Source organism: Pinus tabuliformis, chromosome 9, assembly GCF_031772625.1.
Source record: "Pinus tabuliformis cultivar Carrire ecotype Pingquan chromosome 9, CPIR1, whole genome shotgun sequence".
Classification (NCBI taxonomy): domain Eukaryota; kingdom Viridiplantae; phylum Streptophyta; class Pinopsida; order Pinales; family Pinaceae; genus Pinus; species Pinus tabuliformis.
Window position 1 is genome coordinate 207,095,575 of NC_142307.1, and position 16,027 is coordinate 207,111,601.

A 16,027-nucleotide genomic window follows, 5' to 3' on the forward strand; every position below is an offset into this window, starting at 1 on the left:
TTCTACTTCAAGGGAAGTGTTAGAGGATACTGTGTACAGGTAGCTTGTGGGTTCACTAATGTACTTAATGAACACACAACCAGAATTGTGCTATGCGGTGAACCAGCTGATTCAATCGATGGTTTAGCCTACCAAGATGTTTTGGAAGGCGACAAAGCATGTATTGAGATACGTCAGAAGCACATCTCAGTATGGATTATGGTACAAATGGACAGAGGGAGTGAAGCTACAGGGCTTCATTGATGCAGATTGGGAAAGGAGTCCATTGGATCGGAAGAGAAGATCAAGAGGGATTTTCAACCTTGGGTCAGCGACAGTTTCTTGGTACAACAGGAAATAGAGGTCGGTTGCACTCAGCTCAGAAGAGGGAGAATACATGGCTACAAGTCAGGCAACATGTGAGGCCATCTAGATGCAGAAAATCCTAGTTGGTTTGTTTGATCAGAGGATGGATCCAACTGTGATCTATTGTGATAATCAGAGTTGTATCAAACTCTCTAAGAATCCAGTATTTCATGATAGGTCCAAGCACATCGACATCCGATATCATCATCTCAGAGACTGTGTTGTGAGGAGGATCATGTTGCTGCAATATACTTTGCCACCTACTAAATAAGAGTCCAAAGTCCACCATGACTCCACCTTCTCAACACAGTGGGATTCTTTTTACACCATGCTCCTAAGCGTGCTTCCAATCCATACGCATACACTGGGCTTTCATGCCCCTTCTCTAGCGAGTTCCCTCACTCTAATATCAGGATGTAAGTCTGCACTTCCGAGAGTGTTATGCTCTCCCACATGCCTTGCATAATTGTGCTCAATGTGTGCATGTATCCAAGCATGCTTCTCTACATACCACCACTAATTCCTTCTCCCTTTTCCCTTTGCATGTTGAATTTTGCAACATGTCCTATGAATCATTGATTGTATGGGTTTTCCATCCATCCCTGTAGACTGCCCCATACTTCTTTTCAATTCTTGCACCATAAATTCCATTAATTCATTAGGGAGATAGGAGGTCAAATTAATGTAATGGCTTGGGCTTACACTTAACACAACAACTCTTCCTCCTCAAACTTTTGAATCCATGTCCACTCCTCTAGCCAGTCATTGTTTACATTTCCTCAATATTTACATGAATTACAATTCATAGTGAAGAGGTTTAGAAAAAAGGGATGTCACACTTTTCCCACTCATTTTACAAACAAAATGATATTAACAATTTCATTCCACAAGAAAATTGTTACAAACCAAAATCATAGCTTAAAAGCAAGATAAATATGTAATAAAATTCCACACATTAGGGAATAAATGCTCCAAAAGTATGACATCACCCTTCAAGTGAGCTCAATAAGCCCTCAAAATGTGAGACAAGGGCTAATGAATGCTCTATACTCTAAGAAGTGCCTCAACGATAATGTGAAAGTCATCAAAATTCTCCATGCCAACACGTTGGTGGGCTCCAGTATTGTAGCAATAATGCTACAACTCCAGTAGCTTCCTATCTCTCATTTTATCAACCCGGTAGTTCGTACAAACTTGGAAGCGACGGTGCTGTATGCACAAGTACTAGCTCTTGTCACAGCTGTCACTTGGTCAGCTGGCACAAGTCCGCTAGGGCTCAAGCCAACTTCTATAGGCTCACAGAAGAAGCTTTATGAATGATGGACGGAAGCTAACTAAAAGAAGACTAATCTAGTTGCAGAAAGAAACTGAAAGCTAATAAAGCATGAAAACCCTAGTAAACCCTAATTTGACTAGCTAGACCCTTACAATGCAAAACTGTGAATGAAACTACTAACACTAATGCCATTACTTGCAGTGAACTGAAATACATGCATCTAAGCTACTTGCATCTAAAAAATCATGTTTTTGTATTTTTTCATTAAGTGGTTGGATTTATTGCGATGATGCTTTTGATTAGGGTTTGGTTGTGCATGAGCGGTTGGAATGGAAGGAAAGCATGGGCAAGGTCAGGGTGGCTAAGGGAGGTCCCAGAGGGTCTCCAGTATCAGTCCACAGAAGCCCACCACGTTCAGATGCTCAGCAACCGAGTTTGCAGGTTTCTACAGGAAGTCTGCAGGGGATCCTACAGGAAACTCAGGGGTTTCTACAGGAAGTCTGTGCAATTCTACAGGATGTTTGGCCGTGGAAGTTTTGGGAGATGGTGAAGTGTTGGAGTGGTGTGGAAGGATAGGTGAGATGGAGATGGAGCTGGTGATGGCTCAGGAGCAGAGGAATCAGATGGAGGAAGAGTGCATGTAGTGGTTTGATGGTTGGAAGGATGGGATCAACGAAAGTGTAAGTAAATGGAGCTAAGTGATTAATGGATGAGTTGGAGGGTAGATGAGTTGGACAGAGGCTGAGTAGGTGGATTGAGGAGAGATCAAGAAGAAGAAGAAGAAAGTGGAATGATGAGGAGCAGCGTAAATGAAACAAATGACTTATGCACCCAAAAACGAGAAATTCATTAACCTATGATAACTGTGCTATGAAACCTATGAACATCAATGGAAAACCAAGAAATGAAACTCGTGCATGGAAGTGAAATGTAGAAGTATGGTTCAATGTCAAAAGTGCATGGATGGATCTTCAACGAAAATGTCTATGTTGCAGCTTGCACGGAAATGAGAAGAACTGCGTTTCTTTTTGGTGGTTGGTCATGGACTGCACCCCAATCCCTAACAGAGATGGCAGTGAGCCTTAACAACCTTTTGCTGGAGCTCCAATTTTATAACTATCCTCCTATCGAATCTAAGCAACTGAAACAAATTCACCGTAAACTAATCCTATCTAAGCTCATGAAAAAGACTAAATTAACAAACTGTAAATTCGAATTGCATGTGAAAGTAAAAACTCAAAGTGCTGGAACGAAATGCAAACACATTACAACACCGAGGAGATCTATTGCTCTCAGGTTGGGCCCTAACCTGAGAGCTATAGCTCCCTTAGAAACTCAGAATGAGATCAAAATCTGCCTGCCTTTATTCATAAACGAAAGTCTGATGACATGCCAAAATGGCTTACAAAAGGAACAAAAACCGAGCTAGAGCTCGTACTTCCAAATTACAAGAGTAATACCAAAGTTCAAAAAGCTTCTATCCAATGCTACGGCCTCAGTATTTATGCCAAATGATCATCCAACAGGTGTCCTTGATTTTAGGAGCTCGGCTGTCCAACTGAAGTTTAAACTGCTGATCCTGTAGGACAGTCATAACTGCTGTTCATGTAGAACAGTTATAACCGCTGTTCCTGTAGAACAGTTGGCTGCTTCTAAGCTCGGTGGGGAGATGGATTGGAGCTCGGAGCTATGGTGGGAATCACGAGGAAGGTCCCCAAGACCGTGGACATCCTCTCCTAAAAACCAGCAGTGCCACCTCATTGTCTCCTTGTCTCCTTTTCGTGATCTTTTCTCCCTTTTAATGCCAAAAACCTGAAAGCATCATGCATTAGTCACGTAGATAGAATGTCTACCCTTCTTCCTACAAACAACACGAATAAACCAAGAAATGAATGCATAAGCAATAAAAAATGAATGGTTTGAGCAGAGAAAGTAGGCCAAATGAGCCCAAATTGTACCAAAAATTGGGGCTCATCATCACCCCCCAGCTAAACTATTTGCTCATCCTTGAGCAACTTAGTCCAAATCTTCATCCTTCATTGCTTTCATTGCTTCCCTTGTATCCCAAGGCTCTGTGGTGGTGTCTTCTCTGTGGATATGAAACCCTGCTTTCCTGTTCACCTCTTCCCATTGTTGACTGTCATCTTCCTCTGTATTGCCTTCAGTCAGTCCTAGCAGTAGAGGTGGGCTGAGTTTAAGGCCAATCCAGCTGGCCTGGAGGCTTTGCATGGATTTCTTGTAAATTTCAACCCTTGCCAAAGCTTCCCTCATCCGAATGGGGGTGTGGTACTCTCTGATTTTCAAGCTATGTGCCAGGGTATTCCATCTGCGTGCACATGCTTGGGCAGCACTTTCTCCCAACAACCTTTCCATGTCTTAAAAGTGGGCGATGGCTTGGGCCTGTTGGTCCATAAATCTCAAGGAAGCTGTGGGATCTGTAGCCAACTGTTGGTGGGCTGAGATGAGTGCCACCGGATCCTCTACTTCTGGTCGAATGAACAGTGGTTCACTTACTTCTCGGTTCATGACCGATTTTGCTTCAGCTGCTCTCTGATCCTCATGGTTTAACCATGAGGTGAACGCCATCAATTGCATATCACCCAAGGCAACATTGGGATCCCAGGAGACTTCATTAGGCAAAGCCAAATTGTGGAGGTAAAACTCTGCTAATTTGGCTTTGTCCTCAGACGAACTAGTACTGCACAATTCAGAAAATTGTTGTGGGTTTTGGATATGTGAAATACCTCTTTGTGCCAAGGTGTTGATTTGGAACTGCAACCATTGATCTTTTAAGAACAATCCATAGGATTTTGCAGGTGTTCTGCATTGAATTGCCTCCATGGCCCAACTGGCCATGCAGGCCAATTGTGCTTCCTTTTGTTGCAGCTGTTCTCTTAGGGCTTGCACTTTGATTTTTGTTTGCTGTTCTGTTTCCTGTAGAAGTGTCATTGGACCTTCAAGGCTAGTGGTCATCTCCTTTTTTCCTTCTTGGTCATTTGTGATGTCCTTGGAGAATGTTCCTGCCCCTGCCTTTAGTTCCTGTAGCTGCAATCTCAATTTCTGATTTTCTTCCTGTAGAAGCACACGTTGGCAATTAGCCACATGTTTAGCCATGGTGAATTCACTCCTGACCTCCCTGAGTTGATCTTGTAGAGGGCCTATGTCCGCCACACCCTTTGATTTGGCGATTTGCATCCATGTGTGGGAACAGACTCTTTCTTTCTCTAGTTCAAAAAATAGAGGTACAGTAAATTTCTGCGGTATGATTTTGCCCGCCTCTAAAAAGGTGTAGTATGAATTCAGATTAGGTGAAGGGCTAGGTTCTGGTATATGTTCTCTTTCTATCTCTTCAGGTGGTTCTACCTCACCCTCCCTTGGTGGTGATGAGAGTCCTTCTCCTTCCTTCTTTTCTGTTTCCTGTAACCGGGCCAGAGTATCCTGTAGAACATTTTCAGCTTCCTGTAGCCGCGTTTGTTCAGTCAACAAGTCTAACCTTTCTTGCCACGTATTCTTCTTTGGACTCCCCTTCTCGTAGGTGACTGTGATCCTGGAGGGTGACTTTTCTTTGGGAGAAGCAGGTGTATCTTCGATGATAATCGGGCTGCTGGATTGGGCCTGTGGCTTGCCCGTCTTTATCCTAACACTTCTTCGAGCCTTAAAGTATAGAGGGGTCTCCCTCTTCCTCTTTCCTTTTGGCTTAGGTGGCGTTCTGAGGCCAGCTAATACAGCTGCTGCCTCCCGTGCCAGAATATCCACCTTTCTCTCCTTGGGTTTCACCTTTTCGGGGCTTCCTGTAGAAGCCTGTTTCTGCGATTTCGAGCTTCCTGTAGAAGCCTCTGTCTTTGCTTTTGGGCTTCCTGTAGAAGCCTTTTTCTCAATGGTTTTCAGGCTTCCTGTAGAAGCCTTTGTTTGTGTTTTCAGGCTTCCTGTAGAAGCCTGTTTTTGCTTTCCTGTAGACACAGGTGTCTCCACCTCTGCTTGCTTGCCCGCCTGAGTTTTGCTTTTTACTTTGGTTGTAGGTGCTGTTGAGGTACTTGGGCTGACGTGGACCACCTCAGCTTTGTCCATTCTGCTCTTCATCCTCTTTTCCCTTGCTGACAGGATAGGTGTGCCACCTTTTTCTGTGTCCTCCTTTTCCTCATGCTTCTTCCCTTGTTCTCTCTTCTATACTGTTGTCGGGGTCTCTTGGCCTTCTTCTCTCTGTTCCTCGGCCACTGCTTCTTGTTCCTCACTGCTGGAGGAACCCGTTTCTTCGATCAACATTTTAATGTCCCCATCTCTTTTTAAATTCCGGAAGGATTCCCATGAGAGGGGGACCTTATATGAGTGCAATGCATCTTCCACAAGAAGCTTGATCAACCCATGGTGGGCTATCTGATCTGGTATTCCCTCTTTCAGCTTTGTAGCACACTCCATTAGAGACTGCAGGAGGTAATAAGGGATGCTCATTTTTTGTTCTACAGGAAGGTCAATTCAGTGCCTCAACTTAGTGAGCAGTCGAAAGTGATATGCATACACGATGCTGAAACGACCTTCACAAGTAATATATTTCATTATTTGCAAACTGACTTCATTCCAAGGTGGCAACAGGCTCGTTCTTCGCACCCCGTTTTTGTCCTCCGAGAATTCTTCCTCAGGTGGAAAGAATTCTTTCTTTGCCTGCTGACTCAGCTTTCTCTCCTCTTTGTCCCACGGCAGACCCATAGGAAGTTCTGTGATCCGACTGATATGTTCTGGGGTGAGCTTGAGGCTTAGACCTATGAAGTTTACTGTGGCCAGTGTCTGGGATTTAGGCTTCAGAGCCTGCAAGAATTCTTCGGCTACTTCATCATCGTAACCCTGCAGCTTATCACAAAAAGGCATCCATTGTGCTCTGGTGAAGAGCTCTACCACTGTCGGGTTTCTCCTTAGTTTAGTTGAATCAGTGGGTTCCCGTCTTATAAACCCACCCGGCATGATGAACACGGTCGTTTTAATTAAAGGTGGCAAATGCAAAAGAGATTTGGTCTATTAAGGTAGAGCATGCATATAATCCACAAAATTCAACACAGTCTACTTATACTGACATCCTGTAGAACGATAGCATAGGCACAGCAAACAACAATTCCACCAATATCTTTATGACCCGACTGTGGGCGATGGTCTTGCCACTTCTACTAACCAGTTGCATGAGAGTTCAGGGTTACCTCTTTAGTTGGCCACCTTTTTCGTGAGGCACCCGCTTCCTTGTAGAAGATTGCGTTCCTGTAGACTGCGTTCCTGTAGACTACGTTCCTGTAGAACTGCATTCCTGTAGAACTGCGTTCCTGTAGAAACAGTGCACAATTCTCGGGGAGGACTGTAGTCGGCCCGCGTTCAAGGCGTGCTTCACCGGCGTTCTGGTAGCCAATAGCTCGACGTATCAAAGTGTAGAGGAGATCAGAATAGCCACCCGAGTTTGAAGTGTTGGATGATAAATGCATGCGCATGATCTAGCCGATTAGATTTTGAATCGGTGCAATCCGTGGCGCGGGGGATGAGCTGTCCCCACCGGACCGTTGGGCGACGTCATCCGTCATCCGCCTATGTATTCACTTGCTACCGCATCCATTCCCATAGATTTACCGCCGCCTTTTCCTGTTAATCTCATGCTCTGACGAGAGTGTTCTCACGTGCGTGCCGTTCATTCTCCTTGTCATGGCCGCCACCCAAACATCCAATTACACTTTAACTAGCCGACGTGGCCAGTCGACTGGCCATACGGCCGCTCAACCATTCAATTTTACGCTTTGCAAACAATTTCAAAGTAAGATTCATGCGATTTGATGGAAGGAAGGGTTGAGACACTTACCTGCGTGGCTGCACACGATTTTTCAGTTCTTGGACGATGGTGAGTGGATCTACCTGCTGCATGCGACTTACACAGACCCGGAGGCTTGTGGTTACAGGTTGCCAACGATGGAGTGGATGTTTTGCTTGCATGCGCCCGCGTTTCATTTCAGATGGCGGTGCTGTGAATGGTATCCACTCGAGCAGGATGAACTATTACAGGATTCCCGCGAGGTGTCTCGTAACAGTCCTTTCTCCTTGGGTGCATGCTGCACGATGGAGGTTCTGGCTTTTCAATCACGATCCCGGAGCTCTTGATGCATGTGGTATGAGATCCCAGCATTTGTTTAACTTTGGAAATGGCTTTCCCCGCAAGAACTCATTGATCTTCTTTGTTTGTGCAGGGACTTGGTCACATGTCGACAAGGATGGTGGAGCAAGGTGACAGCAATGTGCAAGTGTGCCAACAGAGGCTTGCATGCATCCATACCAATCCATAGTCACTAAATCTTCTTTTAAGATGAATTCTGGCCGTCCAAAACTCCTACAAGAATTTTCCTGTAGAACACAGAGCTTCCTGTAGAAAGTCTGCACTTTCCTGTAGAAAATCCGCGCCTTCCTGTAGAAAGACTGCACCTTCCTGTAGAAAGACAGCATCTTCCTGTAGAAGATTCAAACCATGATAAAATTGCACATACCTTGAAAAAAACATGGGTACTCTTGGAGGAGGTGCTGGTGAGGTTCCTTGACAGCATGATAAGGACCCTTGGCTGTGAGTTGAAGGGCTTCCTCTTCTCCATAGAGCATCTGCAACCTGCATGCAATTTTACCATATTTTGCTTATTGAGTTTTTTTTTTCTTTTTTCTCTTTTTTTTTTTGAAAGATAACAGGGGCGCCTCAAAGAGGTTTTCACCCGTGCCATCTGCCCTGAGCGCCTCAGAGAGGTTTTCACTCAAGGATCTTTTTCAACCTTTTCTCTTTTTTTTTTTTGAAAGACAATAGGGGCGCCTCAATGAGGTTTTCACCCCTACTACCTACCTTGGGCGCCTCAGAGAGGTTTTCACCCAAGGATCTTTATTTATTTATTTATTTATTTTATATCCCTCAGGGTATGCCAAAAGCAGAGGCAGAACCCTTCTCTATGACCAATACAGATTTCTCCATAGTTTTGATGAACTCCTGTCTTGAGAGGGGTCTCCTGTAGATCTTCAATCGATGCCCATTGACAAGCATGGGAATGGCTTCCTCATCAATGGTTCGAATGAGGACAGATCCATTGTCATGGCATTTCTCCACTGCATATGGTCCTAGCCATCTGGTTCTCAGCTTCCCCTTGAAATCTTTGTATCTTGAGTCATACAACAAAGCCCAATCTCCAGGCTCAAATTGCTTGTCATGGAGATGTTGGTCATGCCACACCTTTCTCTGAAGTTGAACCACTTCTGAGTGAAGGAGGGCCTGCATTCGGTGCTCATCCAGGCCATTCAGCTGCAGCAGCCTTTCTTGTTGTGCATGGCTGAGATCTAGATCCAGCTGAGCTGCCATCCTCAAAGTGTTGTATTCAAACTCAATGGACAGCAAAGCTCTCTTCCCATAGACCAGCTCATACGGTGTGAAGTCGGTGGTGGTCTTCCAAGTGGTGTTGTAAGCCCATGTGGCTTCAACCAGGCGATCTGCCCAGTCCTTTCTGCTGCTGCTCACCACTTTAGTCAAGATCCCTTCTAATGATCTGTTGGTGACTTCCACCTGCCCATTTGCTTGAGGGTGATAAGGGGTGGAAGTCCTATGCTTGATCTTGTGATGAGCTAGGAGATCTTCAACCAGGTTGGAGGTGAACTGGCTCCCTTTATTGGTGACCAGCTCTCTTGGATAGCCAAACTTATAGAAGATGTTCTCTCTTAGGAACTCGGCCACCTTTTCTTCTGTTGCTGCTTTGATTGCTTTGGTCACTGCCCACTTTGTCAAATAGTCAGTACACACAATGATGTAAGTCCTTTGCCTCGAAGAGGGGTTGATTGGGCCCACAAAGTCCATGCACCACTTCTCAAATGGCTCAAGAGTCACTTGAGGTTGGAGAGGCATCTCCTCCCTTTGGGTCGGTTTCCCCATTCTTTGGCATTGGTCACACTGACTGACATATCTTCTGACATCTTGATGAAGTGTGGGCCAATAGTATCCTGCCTGCAGGATTTTGAAGGCAGTTCTCTTTGCTGCAAAATGTCCTCCACAAGGCCCATCATGACATGTGAGGAGGATATCAAAGACTTCCTCCTCCCTTACACAACGCCTTAAGATCTGATCGGGGCCAAGCTTGAACAGATTGCCCCCGATCCAAGTGAATGAGGCACTTTTTCTGATGATTCTGCTCTTCTCTCTGGAAGATAGGTGTGGAGGGAACTGTGCTGAAACAAGATAGTTTGCTATATCAGCAAACCATGGAGAGAGTACCGAAATAGCAAACAGATGTTCATCAGGCATCTGGTCATCGACCGTTCCATCCTCATCTGCAGACAAATCCAATCTAGATAAAAAGTCAGCAACAACATTTTCTCTACCTGGTTTGTCAACAATGGTCAAATCAAACTGCTGCAATAAAAGTAACCATCTAATAATACGAGCATTCACATCTGGTTTGTTCATTAAATATCTAATAGCAGCATGGTCAGTATGTACAAAGGTCTGGTAACCAGTAATATAATGTCGGAACTTGTTCAATGCATGGACCACAGCCAAGAATTCTTTCTCGGTTACAGTGTAATTCAGCTCGGCCTTGGACAAGTTTTTGCTAACAAAGTAAATGGCATATGGAAGTTTCTGCTCAACTTGTCCTAAAGTTGCACCTATGGCTTTGTTCGAGGCATCAGTGTGGATGTGGAAAGGTAGGGCCCAGTTTGGACCTCTCAGGATTGGGGCTGACACCAGCTTGTCCTTTAATTCATTTAAAGCCCTCTGACAATCGTCAGTCCAATTAAACTCCACATCTTTTGTCAATAGGCCAAACAATGGCGAGGCTAGCTTGCTGAATTCTTTAATGAATCTCCGGTAGTATCCTGCTAATCCCAAGAAACTCGGACATCCCTGACCTTTTGAGGAGGTGGAACCCTCTTGATGAGAGAAATTTTGTTAGGATCCACCTGCAATCCTTGGCAAGAAATGGTATGGCCTAGCACGGTCCCTTCAGTCATTAGGAATTCACATTTTCAGGACTAAGGGACAAGTTCATCTCGGTGCATTTGGTTAGGACTTTTCCCAGGTTGGACAATGCTTCCTGGAAGTTGGCCCCATAAGGAGTAAAGTCATCCATATAGATTTCTACTACATCATGGACCAGCTCCGAGAAGATGCTCAGAACAGCTCTCTGAAAGGTAGCAGGAGCATTGCATAGCCCAAAGGGAAGGACTCGATAGGCAAAGGTACCCCAAGGACAAGTGAAGGTGGTCTTATCTTGGTCTTCCGGGCTGATTTGGATTTGGTTGTACCCGCTAAACCCATCCAGGAAAGAGAAGAATTTCTTTCTTGCCAGTCCATCCAACACTTGATCTATGAAAGGTAGAGGGAAATGGTCCTTCTTGGTAGCTTTGTTCAGTTCACGGTAGTCCACACAGATTCTCCATTTCCCATTTTTCTTGGGAACCAACACTAGAGGGGACACCCATTCACTATCTGAGATGGGGTAAATGAATCCGGCATCCAACAGTTTTTGCAATTCTTCCTTGACAATGTCCTTAAGGGCTGGATTCATTCTCCTCTGAGGTTGCCTAACCGGTTTACAATCCTCTTTGATGTATATATGATGGATACAGACCGAAGGATGGACTCCTTTCATTTCCTTATAGCCCCAAGCGAAGGCATCAAGGTGGTTGGCCAACAGACTACACATCTCCTTTTCCTGGGAAGGAGATAGGGAGGAGCTGATCTTCAATGCTTTCTCAGGGCTGAACTCCACATTGTTGACTCTGGGAGTAACAGGGTTGGTTGTACAAAGATCCACTAGGGTGCTAGCTTGGGCATCCTCCACCAACTTCTCTAAGGGTAGTGCACTGGAAGGTGGATTCTGGATCAAGGTCTCGATCAAGTCATCCTCGGTTGGGGGGTCTCTTCTAGTGGCATCTAAGGTGCACAAAGGTGCTGAGTACACCTCGTCTTCCTCTCCTTCTTCCAACCAGAGTGGTAAGTCATGCTCTAAGGAGGGTTGGGCAGGAGGGTATAGGACTAGCTGCTTGGACATGGGACCATTTTTGATGGTCATGTTTCCTGCACGACAACTTATGTAAGCATCTGCAGTAGCTAACCAAGGCCTTCCCAAAATGAGAGGATATCCAGTAAGCTTGGCCTTTGGTTGCAGAACCAGGAAGTCTGCAGGGTATTCCCAAGAGTCAATAGAGACCAAGACATCCTCCACAATCCCTTCGGGAGTCACGGTGGAGCGATCTGCTAATTGCAGTACTGTCGAGGTCTTCCTCAAGGAACCCTGAAGATTAAGATTAAGCATGGTATCCCTGGTCATCACATTAATGGCAGCCCCCTGATCGATCAAGGTGTGAGGTATAATGGTGCCATTGATGTGAACATCTACTACAGGACTTCCAGGATCTAGGTACTTTGGGCACATGACTTGACCTAACATAAGGTCAGACAGTTGTCCTATGACATTGATAGTTGAGGCATCTTTCTTCCGTCTGCCTGGGTGTTTGAAACACTTCTCCCTAACCATCTTGTTGTATATTGGCACATCCTTGATGGCTTGGAGAAGTGGTATTTTTACACACAACTGCTTGAGCTCACCCAGAAGCTCATCCTCCTCTGGGTTGGGTTGTGTGGTGGCTGTTAGTCTCTCAGGAAAGGGTGGAATAGCCTTTGGTTCACTTTCCTGTTTATCTTCCTCATCCTCTGGGGGAGGAGGTTGGCGATCTGGTAGAGTCTTTCCAGATCGAAGATTGATCTCCTGGATCTCCACAGCATAGGTAGGGCATGAGGTTTCCCCAGTGTATACCTGTTGGGCCTGTCTATTGTTGGGGTTCGGGTTCGGTTGAGCAGGCATTTGAGGTTGCCTTGGAGGAGCAGGAGGTAATGGCTGAGGTTGAACTGGTGGTGGAGGCAAGATGGCAGGAGGAGTGTTGTATTGGGGCCTCCACCCTGACTGAGGTGCATTCCATTGAGGCTGTGGCTGGGCATGTGAGTGGTATGAATGAGAAGTAGGTTGAGTGGGGTACTGAGGTGGATAAGACCATGGAGGAGGCATGGACCATGAAGGATGAGCAAGGGGACCACAGGAAGGTATAGGAGTCGATTGGTTGGGGCTGTAATAAGCTTGAGATGCCCCTTGCATCCCCTGCTGATAAGGTCTAGATCCCTGTGGCCTCCTTTGGTTGAGGTAATAGAGAGGCTCTGTGGGAGCTTCTGTCCCTTGGTACATGGCTTTAAACCCAGGTAAGGTTGGAAACTGATTTGTGGGATGGTCCTCCTCACAAACGAAACACACTTCAACCGAATGCAATGGACATTCGTTCTTAGGGTGCCTCCTTGTGCACCTAGGGAAGAAGACAGCCAAGGCTCTCTCAGCCTCTTCTTTCTTTTGCTGAATCCTGAATGTGTCAAGCTGCATGGCAATGGTTTGTCTCACCTCACTCTTAAGATCTTCTAATTGATTTGCAAGCTCATGTTTAGAGAAAGGGACACTAGTTGAGAGGTGGTTTCCTCTACCTCGTTTCCGAGCTGCCCTGGAGTGGTTTCTAAACACAGTATTGATGTCCTCATAAGGCAGTTGGTAAATGTCCCCCCCAGCTAACATGTGAAGGGTATCTAAGAGGTCTTCAGGGACTCCTCGGAGCAGGACCAACTTGAGGGATTCAGGGTCAAGTGTGCACCTGGCCCGCTTATAGCTTAGTTGGAACCTCTCCTCATAATCCTCTAAGGACTCATCATTTCCCATGGACATCTGAAAGATTTCCCCCTTTGTTTCCTTGGACCTACAGTAATCCTGGTACTTGGTGTTGAAAGCTTGCTGCATCTGAGCCCAAGTGGTGATACTATTCCCAGGTAAGCCCATGAACCAGCGTAGTGCTGCATCCTTAAGAGTGGAAGGGAAAAGTTTCAACTTTTGCTCGTCTTCAGTATAGTCATAGGTTCTACAAAGGACAGCAAACTCAAACAGGAAGGTATCTGGATCTTCAGTGGTCAGCCCATGGAAGTGAGGTAAGGCGGAGGGGCTAATGTTCTTCATTTTCATCTCTCCATTGGTCTCTCGGATGGGAAAGGCACCTTCTATTCTCTCATCTTCTCTTCTATTGTCAGCCATAGCTTCAGATGGAGTGCTCTCTAACTCTTCTTCTACTATAGGGTCTTTGAATATCTCAGGATGTTCACCTATAGGTTCTCTTGGGTCACTGTCACCAAAGAAGAGAGAAGGGTGACTCAGTGATGTGGTGGGGGTGTTTGGTAGGAATTTGCCTGATCTATCTTGGTTCCTACGAGGCATGAAATGGAAAAGACTTTCTTTTTCTTTTGATTGCTTTTGCTTTGCTTTTCTTTTGGTACCTGCAAAACTGAGATAGATTGATCTACAACTAACTATGAAAGATGCGAAATTAAACTGAAAGCAGGAAAGAACTAATCTACTTTGCTCAAAGGAAATTGCAAGAATGGAAATGCTAGTCTACGCTTGCAGAAAGGAAATTCTAATCTAGGAAAGCAGGAAATGCTAATCTATGAAAGCAGGAAATGCTAATCTATGCTACTTTTGCAGAATGGAAATGAAGCAAACTACTTAGCAGAAGGCAAGAGTAAGAAAGTAGAAGAAAAGCAACAATTACTAATACTCTGACGCTTCCCCAGCAACGGCGCCAAAAAGATGGTGGGCTCCAGTATTGTAGCAATAATGCTACAACTCCTGGAGCTTCCTATCTCTCATTTTATCAACCCGGTAGTTCGTACAAACTTGGAAGCGACGGTGCTGTATGCACAAGTACTAGCTCTTGTCGCAGCTGTCACTTGGTCAGCTGGCACAAGTCCGCTAGGGCTCAAGCCAACTTCTATAGGCTCACAGAAGAAGCTTTATGAATGATGGACGGAAGCTAACTGAAAGAAGACTAATCTAGTTGCAGAAAGAAACTGAAAGCTAATAAAGCATGAAAACCCTAGTAAACCCTAATTTGACTAGCTAGACCCTTACAATGCAAAACTTTGAATGAAACTACTAACACTAATGCCATTACTTGCCGTGAACTGAAATACATGCATCTAAGCTACTTGCATCTGAAAAATCATGTCTTTGTATTTTTTCATTAAGTGGTTGGATTTATTGCGATGATGCTTTTGATTAGGGTTTGGTTGTGCAGGAGCGGTTGGAATGGAAGGAAAGCATGGGCAAGGTTAGGGTGGCTAAGGGAGGTCCCAGAGGGTCTCCAACATCAGTCCACAGAAGCCTACCACGTTCGGATGCTCAGCAACCGAGTTTGCAGGTTTCTACAGGAAGTCTGCAGGGGATCCTACAGGAAACTCAGGGGTTTCTACAGGAAGTCTGTGCAATTCTACAGGATGTTTGGCCGTGGAAGTTTTGGGAGATGGTGAAGTGTTGGAGTGGTGTGGAAGGATAGGTGAGATGGAGATGGAGCTGGTGATGGCTCAGGAGCAGAGGAATCAGATGGAGGAAGAGTGCATGTAGTGGTTTGATGGTTGGAAGGATGGGATCAACGAAAGTGTAAGTAAATGGAGCTAAGTGATTAATGGATGAGTTGGAGGGTAGATGAGTTGGACAGAGGCTGAGTAGGTGGATTGAGGAGAGATCAAGAAGAAGAAGAAGAAAGTGGAATGATGAGGAGCAGCGTAAATGAAACAAATGACTTATGCACCCAAAAACGAGAAATTCATTAACCTATGATAACTGTGCTATGAAACCTATGAACAGCAATGGAAAACCAAGAAATGAAACTCGTGCATGGAAGTGAAATGTAGAAGTATGGTTCAATGTCAAAAGTGCATGGATGGATCTTCAACGAAAATGTCTATGTTGCAGCTTGCACGGAAATGAGAAGAACTGCGTTTCTTTTTGGTGGTTGGTCATGGACTGCACCCCAATCCCTAACAGAGATGGCAGTGAGCCTTAACAACCTTTTGCTGGAGCTCCAATTTTATAACTATCCTCCTATCGAATCTAAGCAACTGAAACAAATTCACCATAAACTAATCCTATCTAAGCTCATGAAAAAGACTAAATTAACAAACTGTAAATTCGAATTGCATGTGAAAGTAAAAACTCAAAGTGCTGGAACGAAATGCAAACACATTACAACACCGAGGAGATCTATTGCTCTCAGGTTGGGCCCTAACCTGAGAGCTATAGCTCCCTTAGAAACTCAGAATGAGATCAAAATCTGCCTGCCTTTATTCATAAACGAAAGTCTGATGACATGCCAAAATGGCTTACAAAAGGAACAAAAACCGAGCTAGAGCTCGTACTTCCAAATTACAAGAGTAATACCAAAGTTCAAAAAGCTTCTATCCAATGCTACGGCCTCATTATTTATGCCAAATGATCATCCAACATGTGTCCTTGATTTTAGGAGCTCGGCTGTCCAACTGAAGTTTAAACTGCTGAT